This window comes from Rhinoderma darwinii, chromosome 2 (assembly GCF_050947455.1).
Source record: "Rhinoderma darwinii isolate aRhiDar2 chromosome 2, aRhiDar2.hap1, whole genome shotgun sequence".
NCBI lineage: Eukaryota > Metazoa > Chordata > Amphibia > Anura > Rhinodermatidae > Rhinoderma > Rhinoderma darwinii.
In genome coordinates, this window is record NC_134688.1 from 41288279 (window position 1) to 41309433 (window position 21155).

At 42.3% G+C, this 21155-nt stretch overlaps 1 protein-coding gene and 1 long non-coding RNA gene across 2 annotated transcripts in view; one reads left to right on the plus strand and one right to left on the minus strand.

The window, feature by feature from the left end:
* Nucleotides 1-15763, plus strand: part of LOC142740489 (uncharacterized) — a 67063-nt gene extending 51300 nt beyond the window's left edge. The window contains exon 4 of the long non-coding RNA XR_012880723.1: nucleotides 15594-15763. This is a non-coding gene — a long non-coding RNA (uncharacterized LOC142740489). The remainder of the gene's footprint in view (nucleotides 1-15593) is intronic.
* The window catches only part of LOC142740488 (sarcolipin), a 28965-nt gene that overhangs the window by 6039 nt on the left and 1771 nt on the right, over nucleotides 1-21155 (minus strand). The window lies entirely within an intron of this gene.

The following is a 21155-nucleotide window of genomic DNA, read 5'->3' on the forward strand; positions in this document are numbered from 1 at the left end:
CTACACCCATTGAGGAAATTATCTAGGGGTATAGTGAGCGATTTGACCCCACAGTTTTTTTGCAGAAAATATTGGAAGTAGGCCCTGAAAATAATAATCTACATTTTTTCAAAAAAAATCTAGGTTTAGCTAATTTTTTCTCATTTCCAGAAGGACTGAAGGAGAAAAAGCACCACAAAATTTGTAAAGCAATTTCTCCCGAGTAAAACAATACCCCACATGTGGTAATAAACGGCTGTTTGGACACACGGCAGGGCTTAGAAGGGAAACAGCACTATTTGGCTTTTTGAGATCACATTTAGCAGGAATGGTTTGCGGAGGCCATGTCACATTTGCAAAGCCCCTGAGGGGACAAAACAATGAAAACGCCCAAAAAGGGACTCCATTTAGGAAACTACACCTCTTGAGGAATTCATCTAGGGGTGTAGTAAGCATTTTGACCCCACAGACGTTTCATAGAATTTATTAGAATTAGGCAGTGAAAATAAAAACAGTCCTTTTTCTTCAATAAGACGTAGCTTTAGCGCAAATTTTTTCATTTTCTCAACAAATAAAGGAAAAAAAGAACCCAAAATTTGTAAAGCAATTTCTCCCAAGTACGGCAATACCCCATATGTGGTCATAAACTGCTGTTTGGGCAAACGGCAGGGCTCAGAAGGAAAGGACCGCCATTTGGAGTGCAGATGTTGCTGGATTGGTTTCTGGGCGCCTGTGGGCCCAAAACAGTGGAAACCCCCCAGAAGTGACCCCATTTTGGAAACGACACCCCTCAATGCATTTACCAAGGGGTGTAGTAAGCATTTTAACCCTGCAGGTGTTTTGTAGAAATTAGTGTTCACTCGATGTTGCAGAGTGAAAATGGGATTTTCTTCCATAGATATGCCAATATGTGGTGCCCGGCTTGTGCCACCATAACAAGACAGCCCTCTAATTATTATGCAGTGTTTCCCGGTTTTAGAAACACCCTACATGTGGCCCTAATCTTTTGCCTGGACATATGACAGGGCTCAGGAGTGAAGAGTACCATGCGGAGTGGAGGCCTAATTTGGCGATTTACAAAGTATTGGTTCACAACTGCAGAGGCTCAGATGTGAAATAATAAAAAGAAACCCCTGAGAAGTGACCCCATTATGGAAACTGCACCCCTCAAGGCATTTATTAAGAGGTGTAGTGAGGATTTTCACCCAACAGGTCTTTTCCATAAATGAATGCACTGCGGATGGTGCAAATTAAAAATTTATATTTTTCCCTAGATATGCCATTCAGTGGCAAATATGTCATGCCAAGCTTATGACACTGGAGACACACACCCCAAAAATTGTTAAAAGGGTTCTCCCGGGTATGACGATGCCATATATGTTGAAGGAAACTGCTGTTTGGGCACGCTGTAGGGTTCAGAGCCGAGGGAGCACCATTTGGCTTTTGGAGAGCGGATTTTGCTTGGTACTAAATTTGTTTGAGTATTGCTGGTGTTTTATAATGTGGGGGTACATGTAAGCGGGGCGGAGTATATAAGGGGCATAGTCAGGTGGTATGAAAAAAAATTAATAATCCATAGATGTGTGTTACGCTGTGAAGCAATCCTTTCCGCACAGGCCAGTGTCGCACTGATAAATGGTGTAATTTCTTATCCCCCTTTTGGTCCACACTCTGCACCTTTGTAGTTTGAGGAATTTTGCTGGGAAGTGTTGTCCTGGTATAATACGGGCACCGTCGCTTCCAGCGGATATGTTTGGGCCCTCCCTTTCCTGCTTCCCTAATTTTAGGTCCTTGATAAATCGCCTCTTCAAACAGAAGAAATGTTCCCCTCGGGCACAACTGCATATTTTTTTATTTCCTGACTTATTGGAACCATAACTAATTTTATTTTTCATAGACGTAGCGGTATGAGGGCTGGTTTGTTGCGGGACGAGCTGTAGATATTATTGGTACCATTTTGGGGTACATGTGACTTTTTGATCACCTTTTATCCTATTTTTTGGGATGCCAGGTAAACAAAAAAATGCAATTCTGGCACAGCTTTTTTCGTTTTTTTTATACAGCGTTCACCATGCGTTATAAACTACATGTTAACTTTATTCTGTGGGTCAGTACGATTCCGGCGATACCTAATTTATAGCATTTTTTTATGTTTTACAACTTTTTTCACAATAAAATTACTTTTGTAAAAAGAATGTATTTTTTTTCTGTCGCAAAGTTGTGAGAACCATAACGTTTTTTATTTTTTTGTCGACGGAGGTGTATGAGGGCTTGTTTTTTGCGGGACGAGCTATAGTTTTTATAGGTACCATTTTTGGATACGTGCGACTTTTTGATCACTTTTTATTCTAATATTTGTAGGGCAAAGTGACTAAAAAACAGAAACTCTGGTAACGTTTTTTACGTTTTTTTTACGCTGTTCACCGCGTGCAATAAATAATACAATATTTTGATACCTCAGGTCGTTACGGTCGTGGCGATACCAAATACATATGGTTTATTATTATTTTTCAATAATAAAGGACTTGATAAGAGTAAAAGGGGGATTGTGTTTTATTTGATTACTTGAAACTTTTATTGTTTTCAAACTTTTATTTTTTGCACTTTTTTTTACACTTTTTTATACTTTTTTTTACACTTTTCTTCAAGTCCCACTAGGGGACTTGAAGGTCCAACGGTCAGATTTTTTTTTTTCTAATACATTGCACTACCTACGTAGTGCAATGTATTAGATCTGTCAGTCATTCACTGACAGCAAGCCGATTAGGCTTCGCCTCCCGGCGGGGCCTAATAGGCTTCCGTAATGGCTGAGCAGGAGACCATTGTGTCTCCTGTTGCCATAACAGCAGTCACCAGTCCCGATTGCCTGTCAGGGCTGGCGATCTGCTAGTAACCGCTACGATGCAGCAATCGCTTTCGATTGCTGCATCGAAGGGGTTAATGGCAGGGATCGGAGCTAGCTCCGGTTCCTGCCGTTACAGGTGGATGTCAGCTGTACAGTACAGCTGACATCCACCGCTGATGACGCCGGATAAGCTCCTGACCCGGCGCCATCTTGCCGGCAGCTACGGAAGCCGATCAAGCTCCGCCGCCGGGCGGATCTTGACCGGCTTCGGTGCTAGGCAGACCGGGAGGCCAGTATTAGGCCTCCGGTTGCCATTGCAGCCACCGGAACCCCGGCAATTTCATTGCTGGGGCTCCGATGAGCTGCAAACACCTTAAGTGCAGCGATCGCGTTTGAGCGCTGCACTTAAGGGGTTAATGGCGGGGATCGAAGCTAATTTCTGTCCCCGCCGTTACAGTCGGATGTCAGCTGTAAGATACAGCTGAGATCCGGTGATGATGGCACCGACTCAGTTTCTGAGCCGGTGCCAAACATTTGACGTACATGTACAGCATTTTGCGGGAAGTCAATGCTTTCCATGACGTACATGTACGTCAAATGTCGGGAAGGGGTTAAAGGGAAACTTCAATTCCGCCAGTACCTGCCGAGTAAGAGGGCAAGGTATGGTGTGAAGATGTATAAGCTGTGTGAGAGTGCGTCAGGGTATACCTACAAATTTAGGATATATGAAGGGAAGGACACCAGTATTCAGCCCCCAGAATGCCCCCCCCCCCCCCACTTACTGGGAGTTAATGCAAAAATTGTGTGGGATTTGGTGCACCCACTGCTGGACCAGGGTTACCACCTCTATCTGGATAATTTTTATACCAGCTTCCCGCTCTTCAACTGCCTCGCTTCCAGAAGTCTTGCGGCATTCGGCACTGCTAGAAGAAATCTGAGAGGCCTCCCTAAGACTCTGCTTGGGAAAACACTCAGAAGGGGTGAGCGCAGGGCACAATCAAGCAGCAACATATTGTGTGTCACGTACAAGACAAGAGAGAAGCCACACCAGTACCCATGTACCTGTACGAGGTACCAGTACAGAGACCCCCAAACCAGACTGCATCCTGGACTACAATAGGTACATGGGAGTGGTGGACTTGTTAGATCAAGTCCTGAAGCCCTACAGCGCCATGCGGTGTGGTATAAGAAGCTGGCCGTGCACATCATACAGATGGCATTGTACAATGCGTACGTGCTACGTCGATGTACAGGCCAGAGGGGAACTTTCCTGGAATTTCAAGAGGTGGTTATCAAGAACCTAATCTTTAGGGACCAAGAAGGGGGGGCACCCAGTACTTCTGGAAGCGGGGCCACACGCATCATACCAGGGCGGCAACACTTTCCAAGAGAAGTGCCCCAAGCTGGCAAGAAGGGAAAAAGTCAAAAGAGGTGCAAAGTCTGCTATAAGAGGGGGATAAGGAAGGACACAATATATCAATGTGACACATGTCCCGAAAAACAAGGGATCTGTATGAAAGTGTTTTCAAATTTTTCATCCATCCCTTTATTTTTAATTTACCCCAGTTTTACTTACCCTGATGCACTCTGCACAGCTTATCCCCCCTCATCTTTCCGCTCTGGGCCCTGCTGTGTGCCCAGGCAGCTTATAACAGCCACATGTAGGGTATTGCCGTACCCGGGAGAACCCACATTACAATTAATGGGTTGTATATCTCTGGTGGCACATGCTGGGCACACTATATCGGACACTGAATTGGCATATATGTATAGAAAATTGCAAATCTCACTCTGCACCATCTGCTGCGCATTATCTATTACACAATACCTGTGGGGTCAAAATGCTCACTACACCTATAGATGAATGCCTTAAGGGGTGTAGATTTTAAAATGGGGTCACTTCTCGGGGGTTTCAACTGTACTGGTACCTCAGGGGCTTCTGCATACATGACTTAGCACCAGACAAGCTCTAGTAGGCCAAATGGTGGTCCTTTCCTTCTTAGCCCTGCGTGTGCCCAGGCAGCTAATAACAGCCACATGTAGGGTATTGCAGTACCCGTGAGAACCCACGTTACAGTTTATGGGGTGTATATCTCCAGTGGCGCATACTGGGCACAATATATCGGACACTGACATGGCATATATATATACAGTGAAGGAAATAAGTATTTGATCCCTTGCTGATTTTGTAAGTTTGCCCACTGTCAAAGACATGAACAGTCTAGAATTTTTAGGCTAGGTTAATTTTACCAGTGAGAGATAGATTATATATTAAAAAAAAAAGAAAATCACATAGTCAAAATTATATATATTTATTTGCATTGTGCACAGAGAAATAAGTATTTGATCCCTTTGGTAAACAAGACTTAATACTTGGTGGCAAAACCCTTGTTGGCAAGCACAGCAGTCAGATGTTTTTTGTAGTTGATGATGAGGTTTGCACACATGTTAGATGGAATTTTGGCCCACTCCTCTTTGCAGATCATCTGTAAATCATTAAGATTTCGAGGCTGTCGCTTGGCAACTCGGATCTTCAGCTCCCTCCATAAGTTTTCGATGGGATTAAGGTCTGGAGACTGGCTAGGCCACTCCATGACCTTAATGTGCTTCTTTTTGAGCCACTTCTTTGTTGCCTTGGCTGTATGTTTCGGGTCATTGTCGTGCTGGAAGACCCAGCCAAGAGCCATTTTATTTCCTGGTGGAGGGAAGGAGGTTGTCACTCAGGATTTGACGGTACATGGCTCCATCCATTCTACCATTGATGCGGTGAAGTAGTCCTGTGCCCTTAGCAGAGAAACACCCCCAAAACATAATGTTTCCACCTCCATGCTTGACAGTGGGGATGATGTTCTTTGGGTCATAGGCAGCATTTCTCTTCCTCCAGTCACGGCGAGTTGAGTTAATGCCAAAGAGCTCAATTTTAGTCTCTTCTAACCACAACACCTTCTTCCAATCACTCTCAGAATCATCCAGATGTTCATTTGCAAACTTCAGACGGGCCTGTACATGTGCCTTCTTGAGCAGGGGGACCTTGCGGGCGCTGCAGGATTTTAATCCATTACGGCGTAATGTGTTACCAATGGTTTTCTTTGTGACTGTGGTCCCAGCTGCCTTGAGATCATTAACAAGTTCCCCCCGTGTAGTTTTCGGCTGAACTCTCACCTTCCTCAGGATCAAGGATACCCCACGAGGTGAGATTTTGCATGGAGCCCCAGATCGATGTCGATTGACAGTCATTTTGTATGTCTTCCATTTTCTTATAATTGCACCAACAGTTGTCTCCTTCTCACCCAGCGTCTTACTTATGGTTTTGTAGCCCATTCCAGCCTTGTACAGGTCTATGATCTTGTCCCTGACATCTTTAGAAAGCTCTTTGGTCTTGCCCATGTTGTAGAGGTTAGAGTCAGACTGATTAATTGAGTCTGTGGACAGGAGTCTTTTATACAGGTGACCATTTAAGACAGCTGTCTTTAATGCAGGCACCAAGTTGATTTGGAGCGTCTAACTGGTCTGGAGGAGGCTGAACTCTTAATGGTTGGTAGGGGATCAAATACTTATTTCTCTGTGCACAATGCAAATTAATATATATAATTTTGACTATGTGATTTTCTTTCTTTTTTTTAATATAATCTATCTCTCACTGGTAAAATTAACCTAGACTAAAAATTCTAGACTGTTCATGTCTTTGACAGTGGGCAAAGTTACAAAATCAGCAAGGGATCAAATACTTATTTCCTTCACTGTATATAGAAAATTGCAAATCTCACTCTGCACCATCTGCTGCGCATTATCTATTACACAGTAACTGAGGGGTCAAAATGCTCACTACACCTCTAGATGAATGCTTTATGGGGTGTAGTTTTTAAAACGGGGTCACCTCTCGGGGGTTTCAACTGTACTGGTACCTCAGGGGCTTCTGCATATATGACTTAGCACCAGAAAATCCCCAGTAGGCCAAATGGTGGTCCTTTCCTTCTGAGCCCTCCCATGGGCCCAAACGGCAGTTCATGAAAACAAATGGGGAATTGCCGCACTCAGGACAAATTAGGCAACAAAATGGGGTATTTTATTCCTTGTGAAAATAAGAAATTTTGAGCCAAAACTACATATTATTGGAAAACATTATTTTTTTTTTAATTCACAGCCCAATTCAAATAAATTCTGTGAAAAAACTGTGGGTTCTAAATCGTCACAACACCCATAAATGAATTCCTTGAGGGGTGTAATTTCCAAAATGGGGTCACTTCTTGTGGGTTTCCATTGCTTTGATACCTCTGGGGCTCTGCAAATGCGACATGGCACCCGAAAACCAATCCAGCAAAATCTGGACTCCTAAGAACACATAGCGCTCCTTTCCTTCTGAGCCCTCACATGGGCCCAAACAGCAGTTTATCATCACAAATGGGGTACTGCCGCACTTAGGACAAATTGGCCAACAAAATGGGGCATTTTGTTCCCTGTGAAAATAAGGGTATGTTCACACGGCAGCGTCCGTAACGGCCGAAATTACGGGGCTGTTTTCAGGAGAAAACAGCCCCGTCATTTCAGCCGTAACGGCATGTGCAGGCGCTTGAACGCCGCGTCCATTACGGACGTAATTGGCGCTGCTTTTCATTGGAGTCAATGAATAATGGCTCCAATTACGCCCCAAGAAGTGACAGGTCACTTCTTTGACGCGGGCGTCTATTTACGCGCAATCTTTTGACAGCGGCGCGTAAATATACGCCTCGTGTGAACAGACAAACGTCAGCCCATTGCTTTCAATGGGCAGATGTTTGTCAACGCATTCAAGCCGTAATTTCGGACGTAATTCGGGGGTTAATACGCCCGATTTACGTCCGTAATTAGTGTGTGTGAACATACCCTAAGAAATTTTTATCAAAAATGACATCTTATTGGAAAAAAATTTCATTTTTTTAATTTCACAGCCAAATTCAAATATGCGCTGTGAAAAAACTATGGGGTCAAAATGGTAACAATAACCATGAATGAATTCCTTGAGTGGTGCAGTTTCCAAAATTGGGTTTTGGGGGATTCCTACTGTTTTGGCACCTCAACACCTCTTCAAACCTGGCATGCTGCCTAAAATATATTCTAATAAAAAAAGAAGCCCCAAAATGCACTAGGTGCTTCTTTGCTTCTGTGGCTTGTGTTTTCGTCCACGAGAACACTGGAGCCACATGTGGGACATTTCTAAAAACTGCAGAATCTGGACAATACATATTTAGTAGTATTTCTCTGGTAAAACCTTCTGTGTTACAGATTTTTTTTTTAATTCAGCAAGAAAAATGAAATTTGCAAATTTTACCTCCAATTTGTTTTAATTCCTGTGAAATGCCTAAAGGGTTAAAAAACTTTCTAAATGCTGTTTTGAATACTTTGAGGAGTCTAGTTTTTAAAATGGGGTGTTTTATGGGGGTTTCTAATACATAGGCCCTCAAAGCCACTTCAGAACTGAACAGGTACCTTAAAAAAAGGCTTTTGAAATTTCTTAAAAATATGAGAAATTGCTGTTTATGTTCTAAGCCTTGTAACGTCCAAGAAAAATAAAATAATGCTCAATAAATTATGCCGATCTAAAGTAGACTTATGGGAAATGTGAACTAGTAACTATTTTGGGTGGTATAACCATCTGTTTTACAAGCAGATGCATTTAAATTCAGAAAAATTATATTTTTTCAAATTTTCCTCTAAATTTTGCAATTTTTCACAAATAAACACTGAATATATCGACCAAATTTTAACACTAACATAAAGCCCAATGTCTCACGATAAAACAGTCTCAGAATCGCTTGGATAAATTTAAGCATTCCGACGTTATTACCACATAAAGTGAAATATGTCAGATTTAAAAAATGGGCTCTGAGCCTTAGGGGGGATTCACACGAGCGTGTATTCGGTCCGTGCGGGCCGCGTGGTTTTCACGCGGCACGCATGGACCAATACAAGTCTATGGGGCAGTACAGACAGTCCGTGCTTTTTGCGCAGCGTTTGTCTGCTGCGCAAAATGCGCGACAGGTTCAATAACTCTGCGTATTTCGCGCATCACGCACCCATTGAAGTCAATGGGTGCGTGAAAATCACGCGCACCACACGGAAGCACTTCCGTGGGACGAGCGTGATTCGCGCAACAGCAGTGAAAAGGATGAATGAAAACCGAAAAGCACCACGTGCTTTTCTGTTTCCGAACATCCAAACGGAGTCAGGAGATAGTCACTGTCCATGGTGCTGAAAGAGTTAAACTGTTTCAGCACCATGGACAGTGACTTGCGATCCCAAAATACATTAACCTGTAAAAAAAACCCGAAGTTCTAACTTACCGATTACTCCTGTCTCCTTCCTGCAGTCCGACTTCCCGGGATGACACTTCAGTTCAAGTGACAGCTCCAGCCAATCACAGGCCAAGCACAGGCTGCAGCCAATCACAGGCTGCAGCGGTCACTTGGACTGCTGCGTCATCCAGGGAGGTGGGGCCCGATGTCAAGAGAGGCGCGTCACCAAGGACGCGTCACCAAGGACGCGTCACCAAGGCAACGGCCGGGAAGTTCTCGGTAAGTAGGAACTTTATCTTTTTTTTGTACAGGTTTTTCGCTGTTGTGTTCGGCATTCACTGTCGAGGGTGCTGAAAGATTTAGCTCTTTCAGCACCTTGGACAGTGACGGGCGTTGACAAGCCTCATCTCTATGATGCCGGCTGCGCGAAAATCACGCAGCCGCGCATCAGACACGCATGACACACGCAGCTGTCAAATGGTTTTTGCGCTCGCAAAACGCTGCGTTGTTTGCGCGCGCAAAAACGCAACGTTCGTGTGAATCTCCCCTTAAGGCCCAAACTAAGCTGCCGTCATTAAGGGGTTAAACACATTTAAAATAGCACATAAAGTGCACAAACCATGACTATAACCAGAAGTCAGGGTCATAGTTTGTGCACTTTATGTGCTATTTTAAATGATTTTAATGTTCTTGTCCGTATGTTAGTGTTATCATAAAGTGATTTTGGATTAACGGTTGTGCAGCTTTTTGTGCGTATGTGCTTTTCTCTATTGGGGTTGTATTACAGGAGAGAGATATCAAACACAGTGATGTCACAATACTGAAATAATAAACACAGTAATGTCACAGTACAGGAAAAATAAACTCAGTGATGTCACAATACAAAAATTATAAACTTAGTGATGTCACTGTACAGGTGTAATAAACACTGATGTCACTGTACAGATATAATAAACACTGCAATGTCACAATACAGAAATAATAAACTCAGTGATATCACTGTACAGGAATAATAAACAGGGATGTCACATCTCCGAGATAATAAACAGTGATGTCACATCTCCGAGATAATAAACAGTGATGTCACATCTCCGAGATAATAAACAGTGATGTCAAAACTCTGAGATAATAAACAGTGATGTCAAAACTCTGAGATAATAAACAGTGATGTTACAACTCCGAGATAATAAACAGTGATATCTCTGCGCAGGTGTGATATCTCTGCGCTGTTAAGTAACAGCAGGGAGTAATAGTCACAGTGATGTCACAGACATGGATAATAAACACTGTGACGTTATTGCTGGTGTGACTGCAACCTTATAGTAATGCCCCCTGCATATAAGATGAGAGACAAAGAGAGAGGAAGAAAGAGAGTGCGTGTATGAGTGAGAGTGAGTATGAGTGTACAAATATAAGTGGCGGTAGATGTACAAGTGTGATTAAAAATAAAACACTAAAATTTACTTTATCAGTTCCTTAACGCATTGGGTTTTAAAAATATTTAAGGGCCATATTCACTTCTATTTACAAAAAAACAAAATTGAATCTCACACGCTGCAAAAAAAATGGACCTGCAGTGCGGCTTTTTAAGCCGCAGCATGTCAATTTATTCTGTGGAATCGCCGCTCCTCTGTTGCGGAAATGCTGCGGTTCTGCCGCAAAAATCACAAATGAGAAAAAAAAAAAGGCACTTTTTTAAATTTATAAAAAAGTTTAGACTTGCCCCGGCCGTAGTCCTGGTGACGCGATCCTCTATTCTTAGTGCAGCCCGGCCTCATGTCATGACGTTTCATCCAATGTGACCGCTGCAGAAGTCACATGGTCTACAGCGTCATCCCAGGAGGCGGGGCTACGTTCAGAAGAGAGAGATGCGTCACCTAAACTACGGCCAGGGCAAGTCTAAACTTTTTTTTCCCTGCAGGATTCCCGCAGCGGACATGCCTCACCAAACCTGCGCCACTATTTGGTGCGGTTTTGCTGTCGGAATTCCCTGCGGCTACCGGGGAGGATAAGCTGTGTAGTTTTACTCAGCATATCCGCCTAGTGTGTTCCTTATGATGTCGCTCCTGGAGCTGCTGCCTGTCTCTAAATAGGCAATTGGTTCAGTAGAATTTGGAATTATTTTTTTTTGTGAACCAGCTTAAAAAAATAAAAAACTTTTGTGTTCGGGCCTGTTCACATCACCGTTCGCTTCCGCTCCGGGGTTCCGTCTGAGGTTTCCGTCGGGTGAACCCCGCAACGGAAAGTGAAAGTGACAGCACAGCTTCCGTTTCCGTCACCATTAGCGCAGTCGACTGCGCTATTGATTCCGTCCGAAAACCAGCCGGAATGGTGACGAACGGAAACCATTAGCGATGTTTCCGTCGCCATTGAGATCAATGATGACTGAAACGGAAGCTGTGCTGTCACTTTCACTTTCCGTTGCGGGGTTCACCCGACAGAAACCTCAGACGGAACCCCGGAGCGGAAGCGAACGGTGATGTGAACAGGCCCGAACACAAAAGTTTCGTATTTTTTTAAGCTGGTTCACAAAAAAAAATAATTCTGGTCCTGTAATTATGTAATAAACTTTGTTCTGGTGCTGTATATATGAAATGAGCTCGGCCCTGGCACCGTATTTATGTGCCAAGCTTTGTTCTGGTACAGTAATGTTGTATTCAGCATGTTTCTGGTACAGTATATGTACACTAAACTTGTGTAGTTAAGGGGTGTAGCAAAAAGCTGCACACGATGGTGGTACTAAAAATAGGTCTATACGTAATGGATAAGTATTGTATACTGTACTAAGTGTGGGTAGTTATGTACAGTTTATAGCCAAAAGTATGTGGACACCTAATTTATCATTGAATGTGACAGCCAGGAGGGGGAGTCATTTTTATTTTATCATGGGAGGGTGCACTTTGGAATTACTCTATTGTAAAGTCTCTGTCCAGTAATCTACCAAATATATTTTTCCTATTCTATAAAAAGTAACCTGTTGCTTTCTGGAATCTCATTAATCTATATGTGTCCTTAATTGCTGGACCGAGCTAAAAGAGCTATGACCGGAGACACCCGACACAAGCAGAAAATAAATCTCTGTCCTCTTAGGCAGCACGCCTATATAAATAGTAAATGGTAACACATGTCAGTGTGGTAATCCTTTATAACGCAAAGGTCACTAGTCATAATACACCACATTATTTGGCCTAATCACATGTAGCTATAGCCTTACAGAGCCTAAGAAGGCATCTTTGGCTTTAAGGTGTTGAAAAACTTTACATCAGACCCGAGATGGGCACAGCTCAGCTGTGGAGAATGCAAAATGAAGGTTGAGGCGCATTGAGGTCCAATAGAAAATGTATGGGCACTAGTGATATCAAATGCCAATATGAGCAAGTTCCCATAGGCATAATTGCATGTAAATAATAAATATATCACAAAGCTTCTCTATAAAATATTAGATGACTAGTGGCTGTCTTTAGTTGTAGCCAAAGTAACCCAGTTCTTCCAAATCTATCTGTTTTCCACACGACCCTTAATTTCAGTGCAGAGACAGCACATACCATACTTTTTTCTGCACCATAATCTAAATGATTAGCTTCTTATCCTACCTAATAATCAGGAGAGACTAAAGGTCCTTTTACACCGGCCGATAATCAGCCGGTGCAGCGAGTGCCGATCAACTAGACATCGTGTTGATCGGCGCTCGTTTGCTCCTGTCACACGGAGCTACGGATGAGGACGAGCGGTCGTTACACCGATCGCTCGTCCCCATACATTATTATCATGTCGGCAGCACGTCTCCCTGTTTACACAGGGAGATGTGCTGCTGACAACGATAATATTTAACTTTTTTTAAATGATCCGACAAGCAGATGATCGAGCATTTGCTCGTTCATCTGCTGATCGTTCCCCTGTTTACACAGGGCAATTATTGGGAATGAGCATTCTATGAATGCTTGACTGCCCGATAATCGCCCAGTGTAAAAGGGCCTCAAAGGCCCTTTTACACTGGCCAATTATCGGGCAAACGAGTGTTTGTGTGTAAACAGGACATCAAACGTTAGTTTTTTTTAAATGCTTAAACTTTTATTGTTGTAGGCAGCACATCTCCCTGTGAATATATAGAACTGCATGGGGACGAGCGATCGTAGTAGCGAGCGCTCGTCTCCATACTAGCTCCTTGTAAACGGAGCAAACAAGTGCCGTTCAACGAGCTTTCTCGTCGATCGACGCTTGTTTACATGGCCCACATCGGCCTTGTAATACTAGCTTAAAACAAGTCTGTGTAGCATGGAGAGGCAGTATATCGTATAGCAGATAGGACTTCCTGTGAGCACTTCACTGCATGGTATGGTAGACACAGAAAGTCAAGCAGTTGCTAAGCAGAAACCTGTAGTACCATAGTTTGCAGAAGACACTATGGAGGTTGCATGATGAGTAATACAGAAAAGCTGCAAAGCTATCCATGCATGTTAAAATTACAATGTTACCATCGTTTTTACTTTAAGAAGCCCAGGTCATCTCCTGCAGTTTGCAAAAAGCTTCTACAATGTATGACACAGTTTTAAGATAATCAAAGACAAAAGCATGTGCACATGCTTGAGAAAGGTCCTGTTTTCTTGGATGTGCTGCCTTGCTACTTTTTTCTTGGATTCCATTTGTGGGATTCTGGATCAGGTCCCTTTGAGGCTTGCACTCACTATATTGCATATTGCTTTGGGTCTCCAGTGCTCTGATAATTTTTCTTCTGTCTTTACTCTTTTAAGATAGTCACATTGTAAATATTGTCACAGAGGTATCCCATGATAAGGAGAAACCAACAATAACATTATCGTTTATGGGTGATAATATTAAAGGCTATGTAAACCTTTGAAAGTGTGTTTTGTGCAACTTTAGTTTTTATAGAAAAAATAATTTTTCTTTTTGAGATACAGCTGCTCAGTATTCTCTATATAGAGCAGCAGTATCTTTCGCTAAGACCTGAATCCGTCAGTCCGACGGACCCGCAGGATCCACCTGTAATCTATCACATCTAAGTTATGACCTGCTGTCATTGAACCCGTCAGTCCCGGGGACCTGACAGGTACCAGATTAAGCGAATGATACTGCAGCTCTGTATACAGGATACAGAGCAGCTGTATCTCAAAAAGTAAAAATAATTTTTAATAGAAACTAATTTAAAGTTGCACAAAAATCACTGATATTTGTATTACAATTTTTTTTTAAATAATTCACTTTCAAAGGTTTACATAGCCTTTAATGCCTTTGCCACACAATTCCCTTTATAGTTTTACTCTCTTTAGGATCCACCCAAAAAAAAAAAAGCATGAACCACAACGCAATGCTATATGCTGCTTGGTAGTTGAGGGGTTAATTGTAATTTAGAGTGGTAATGGGAATCATGGTAACATCCCTGGTGGTCAAGAGCAGGGGTAAATTGTGACTTCCCTGGTGGCCTAAGGTGGTGAAGGGGTAATAGTTTTTTTCCTTGGTTGTATACAGCGTCAGTGGAAATGAATGGTCTGCCTGACTACTAAAACTGACAGCGGAGCAGAATATTTCCCCTCTTCACTGTCAGGTTCTGTCTTCGTGTGGGCCTCTAGAAAATAAGGTCCAATTTTCCACTCTTAATGCCGACCCTGGGCATGTTGTACCTGTTACATGTCACTGAACATAGACATTAAACTTTTATTGGGTGAAAGTGACAGGTTTTGGGATTTCTCATTCACATTTTTTCTCCTGCTCAACATGTGAAACTAATCGAGAAGTCCCCGCCGCCCCCCCAGGTTTCTATTTCTTCCGTTACTGTTTGTACCTAGACAGAGATGATAAAACATACCAGGAGGGATCAGTGCATGTAATCCTGGCATCTTGGCAGAATGTGTAATGCATGGCCAGATTTAGTCACAGACTAGAGTGTTTCTGTAATAGTGTTGTTATATGTAAATATAGAACCTCATCAGTAATGTACAGTATACATAACAGTCTATGTTGTATATATACAGTATCGCTGTCTTACACTGTATGTTAATGGTGGAGCATGAAGGGGGCTACGTATGAGGTTTCTATGTACAATATGGACATGAAAAGTTAAGTAATATTGTAATATGTTACCATATATAGTATAGAGAGAGAATCCTGCACCAGATTTGCAGCTGTGCCCATAATTGGGGATGCAAAATATATTTTATGCAATTACTGAACCACGTACAGAATTTGCCAAGAATCAATTCAACCACAATAAACAGGTTTATACTTATAATAGTTGTGTAATAATATCTAGAAGGATTTTCTTAAATTAAATAAAGCATAATTTGCGTCCTTTTAACAACAATATCTTTGTTATCATCGAAACATTAAATTCTCGGCATTCTTGAATATATTTCCACTTTATTATAATGTTTCACATTATAAATCGAGATAAAAAGTTGAATAGCTTTATAAATATTTAGTTTTGCTGCTTTGGAGCAGATTTTGAGTTACATCTTGTCTTTTTATCTATTCATATACAGAGCTTCTTTCGAATTTTACTGGTTGCCCTTGGAAACAGACATCGGATTATCTCCACACTGCTGTCAGTCATGTGAGCTAACTGCTTAGCTCTAACTATATAGATGTCCCACAATGCACTGCTGTCTGGTAACAAGAAAAGGAATTCTGATTTTTACTTTAGACGTGAATAGAGAAGAAAACATAATGTAAATCAAAATTATTACTTAATAAATATGCAAAAAATAGTTACTTGAAGGAATTTTCCCAGAATCATAAATTATCACTTATCCGCAGGATAGGTGATAATTTTCTGATTGCTGGGCCTAACCGCTGGGACCCACACCGATCATGAGAACGGCGGTCCTGATCCCCCAGATTCTGAATGGCTCAATATCTATGGGAATGACGGAAACAGCCAAGTACAGGGATCGGCTGTTTCCGTCATTCCTATAGACTCTGAATGGAGCGGCAGCACGCATGCTAGATCGCAGCTCCATTCAATGTCCTCCTCACTGCGGTCGAGCAACGAGGAGGATCTGGGGGTTCGGGACCCCCATTCTCACAACTTATGGGGGTCCCAGCGGTGGATCCCCCTACGATCAGAAAATTATCACCTATCCTATGGATAGGTGATTATTTATGAATTTTGGAAAACACATTTAACAAAGTGGGGTTTTCCTTTAAAGTTTATTTTTTTTATCACATAAAGCAATCCACAACTACAGTTAATATTTGTTTTCGCAATTATCTACCGCTGATGTAGACTCAGTTCACATCTGTGTCCTGGTTTCTATTTATAACGGAAAACAGAACACAGTAACTAATCCATCATACAACAGTTACCACTGACCAAACCTATAGACTAACGTCCAGGTGTTGGTTGCTTTGACATAAAAAAATATCACTACATGGAGCCTCTGATGCAGAAGTCCTGAAAAAGGACCCCCACTGATCATCAAAATTAAAGTCCCTGATAACCCCTTTAATTCAGAGAGTTGTCATGATAAACAAACACTGCAGCTCCAAAGCACTAAATAACAAATGTATTTTTGCTACTGCTGTACCCACCCCATGTACTCGTTGTACTATAGCTACTGCTTATACATAGAGTACAGCGGGGCCGGTCACATGACGAAGAGTCGTATCGTCATCAATGAAGACTGTGCCACTAGACTTCCGGTCCCCCGGCAGCGCTATGAAAATCTATGAAAATCTCAGAATCAGCGCAACAGGGGACCGGCATGTATATTAGCGAGCGCACTCACATACTGCAGTGACTACACTACTAATAATTTTTGGTCCCCGCATAACCTCTTTTTTCCGTTTTTTTTATGGAAACCCCATCACATTGCACCAACAAAAGCGGTAAGTAAAGTTTCACTTACATATTTCAATGCGGTCACACTTTCCCCATTAAAATCTCTGTAGGAAGAAATTGGCAAAAAGTGCCACATAAATGCCACAACTAAGTCATAAAAATTGCAATACAGCAAATGAGATACAGGATAATATGTGTCCTCTATGACGATGTACCACAGCAGTAGAAAATGCGACTGAGCAACCACATCTACATATGCCCATAAACACCCGCTCACTGACACGTTACATCTGGCCACTTGGAAAGAATACCACAGGGGCAACGTCACAGTGCAAACATATTGTGTGACCCGTTGTCTGGGTCTAGACAAATAATGTTTATTTCTTTTGAGTTTTTGACTCTTAAAATAATACCAAATACATGATTCATTTTATGGAAACAGAGCTCCTAAATATGCTTGGCTCTCGTTACTATGTCCAGTTCCCATGAGAAACAAAATCTGCATGAAGTTCTGGCCATAATAATCCAACTGGAACTGTGAGAATTATGGTTTTTATAAAGACCTCTTATATTCAGCCTTCTCTAAGTCACTGGGAGAGCTGAGTGACAAACAATATGGTCATCATTACACAGAGTCGTAGCTGGGCTTTTCCTCACCTGGGGCAAATATTCAGTTATCTGCCCTAGCCCTGTATGTAAATACCCTGGCCAAGGCAGAGTGGCTTGTTGGCATAGTCTGAAAGAGCTGTCTAGGTTCACACCCCGTTGATGCTGGGTTGGGGAGACCACCCAGTTGTCAATTTATTCATAAAATAGTATTTAAAAAAAATGGAATCGGGGAAGGCAGGAATCCTGGTATGGCCGCTATTTTAAATTTTTGGGGTCATGACAGGTCCTCTTTAAAACTGTTCAAAACTATGCTTGCTTATTCTCCTGAAATATGGAAAATATCCCAGACTCCTGATAGAGCAGGCAAGGAGTCTGGAGAGGGAGCTTGCTGCGTGTGTGTTCATATTCCTCCCATTGACTTCAGTAGGAGCTGTAATAAAGGAGATCTGTCACCTCTTCTGACCTCTCTATTTTAGGAAATATTTGCTCTTCCCATGAAATAACAATTCTGGAACATGTTTTCTTATAACTGTACTTTGTGCCATTCCTCTGTTATTCCTCCTAGAAATGTATGAATAAATAGAGAACTGGGTGCTACCATTCCCCTTGTCAATGGAGCGTGTCCCTATACAATCTTACTCTGTCAGCACTGATTGGACATTGTCAGTCTGAGTAGGGACACACCCCCAGCTGGTAACACCCAGTTGTCAATTTATTCATAAATGTCTAGGAGGAATAACAGAGGAACGCACAACGTTTATTTCTAAGAAAGGATGCTCCAGAATTGTTATTTCATGGGGAATACAAGTATTTACTAAAACAGACATGTCAGGAGAGGTGTCAGGTTCTCTTTAATATTAAGACAGTGAGCTCCCCCTTGCGGCGGCTACAGACAGTCGGTAACAGAATTGTATTATTTAATTATATGACTATGTCAAGGGAAGCGTGACCAGTAATAATTGAACCATTTTCATCCATGGAAAACAATCATTACAATGACACTTTTTAGGAATCTTGAATTTTTAGTAAAGGGTTAGGGATTTATAGAGTCATTCACTGTCTGGGAAAAAATTGCATGAAGATACATTTTCCTTTGTGAGACTATCTTTACCAAAAACATTTGTGACTCTTGTTGCTGTGAAGCTCCTGCTACATCCACAGTGCTCCGCTCGTGCTAAGGCTGAGTTCACACGGGGCGGATACGCTGCGTAAAAGAATGTCCGCTGCGAAAAACTGCAGCACTTAGCCGGCCTGCTAGCTGAGGTTTCATCCCAGGAGACCGCTGAAGCCAATCACAGGAGCGTCATCCCAGGAGGCTGGCCCTCTGAACGTCATTCAGGCCGGCCTCTTGGGATGATGTTTCATCCCATGTGACCTGCTGCTACAGCCTGTGATTGGCTGCAGCGGTCACATGGGATGAAACGTCTGCCCAGTAGGCCGGACTGCAGGAAGAAACACTTCCTGGGAAAATATAAGATTTTATTTTTTTTCTGAGTTGCGTTTTTTTGCGAACCCGCCGCAAAAAACGCAACAACTCGTATTTGTTGCAGGTTTTACCTCCCCATTGAGCTCAACAGATAAGCAGCGTTTTTGCAAATACAATTGACATGCTGCGGAATTTTCGAAAATTCCGCACCACATGTAAATTTCGGAGTATTTTTTCCGCTCACTATTTACGCAGCGCGTGGATGAGATTTGTTTTATCTCATCCACTTTGCTGCTACTGTATTTGTTGTGGATTTTCTGCAACGAATTCTGCAGTATTTACGTGACGTGTGAACTGACCTTAAGGCCTTGTTCACACGAACGTGTATTACGTTGGTGCTACGCGCGTGGAAATCACACGCATCGCACAGACTTATGTAAGTCAATGGGGCCGTTTTGACAGGTCGTGATTTTCACGCAGCATATGTCCGCTGCGTAAAACTCACGACATGTCCTATACTTGCCCGTGTTTCGCGCAGCACGCACCCATTGAAGTCAATGGGAACGTGCAAATCGCGCTCGGCACACGGAAGCACTTCCGGGTGCTGCGCATGATTCGCGCTACAGTAGTAAAAAAAATGAATGAAAACAGAAAAGCACCTCCTGCTTTTCTGTTTGTAAACATAAAAACAGAGTGTCATAATGATGGCGGCTGCGCTAAAATCATGCAGCCACGCACCATATGCTGATGCCACACGGAACTTTTGCGCGTGCAAAACGGACACGTTCAAGTGAATAAGGCCTAAGAGTTGTTCTTCAGCATCCCCTATTTGTTTCTTCTCCTCCCTAATCTCAAGTCATAATAATGTCCAAGTAGATTTTTCAAAGCTCCACAGAAGAAAACTCAAGTTTATTTAAAGCGACCAATTGAAGCCACTGATATCTGATACGGATGTCGCCATCTTTAACTTGACTCTGATAACTTGCTGCAGTGTGATATCACACAATAAAAGCCATTAAAAAGTCATTGAAAAAGTCAAGATAAGATATAGTCACTGTTTATTTAATGCGTTAAAAGTCAAGATAGAGACGGCTACATTGCAAAAAAAATTATAATACAACATTATCATAAATGCTCGTAATTTGATTCCCTAACATAATATTTTGTGTCTCCACACCCGACTTTCACTCTTAAAAGGTAACTAAACTTTCAAAAAACTTCTGACATGTCGTAGTGATATGTCAGAAGCTTTGATTGGTGGGGTCTGAGCACTGAGATCCCCACCGATCACGAGTTACCCTTTAGGCTGGATTCACACGAGCATGTTCGGTCCGTAAAGGACGGAACGTATTTCGGCCGCAAGTCCCGGACCGAACACAGTGCAGGGAGCCGGGCTCCTAGCATCATAGTTGTGTACGACGCTAGGAGTCCCTGCCTCTCCGTGGAACTACTGTCCCGTACTGAAAACAGGATTACAGTACGGGACAGTTGTCCCGCAGCGAGGCAGGGACTCCTAGCGTCGTACATAACTATGATGCTAGGAGCCCGGCTCCCTGCAGTGTGTTCAGTCCGGGACTTGCGGCCGAAATACGTTCCGTCCTTTACGGACTGAGCATGCTCGTGTGAATCCAGCCTTAAAGCTATACTTGGCCTTCTTAATAAATCATTATCTGTATGTGCCCCTTTATCTGTATTATGAGTTTTAATATTTTCTTGAAAATCTCTTCAATCTCAAACCTAAGGACATGAAATGGTTAGAGAATCTGACTACCACCCGTCAGACACGCCTTCAGATGGTCTTTTATTGGAACATTTGTTCTGAAACTATATACCAGTATTTTGCTACAATCTGAAGAATTTTCCCATAGAAAGTCATTTTAATAGTGGCTTAAAATATTAAAATCCGCCCACGTGAAAAATTCTTGTCCAAATATAGTTATATGGCACTACCTGCAATACCTATGACCACTAAGAATTCTAATAAAGTTCAATAATTGTTAAAAACAGAGCCAAGCAAATCTGTTAAAAAAAAGTTTCCGCTGCAGCGTTTCGGTGTCGGACGTATTTCCCATTATGGACCCATACGGTATATCCCCCATGTATGACAATGGAAGATGAAATACAGAGCTATATTTCAGCATTTCAGTCTCCGTTGTTTTATATGAAGGAAATATGGATCCGTAATAAAAAAAATGTATGCCTGTCACCGAAATGCCTGCTATACAAACG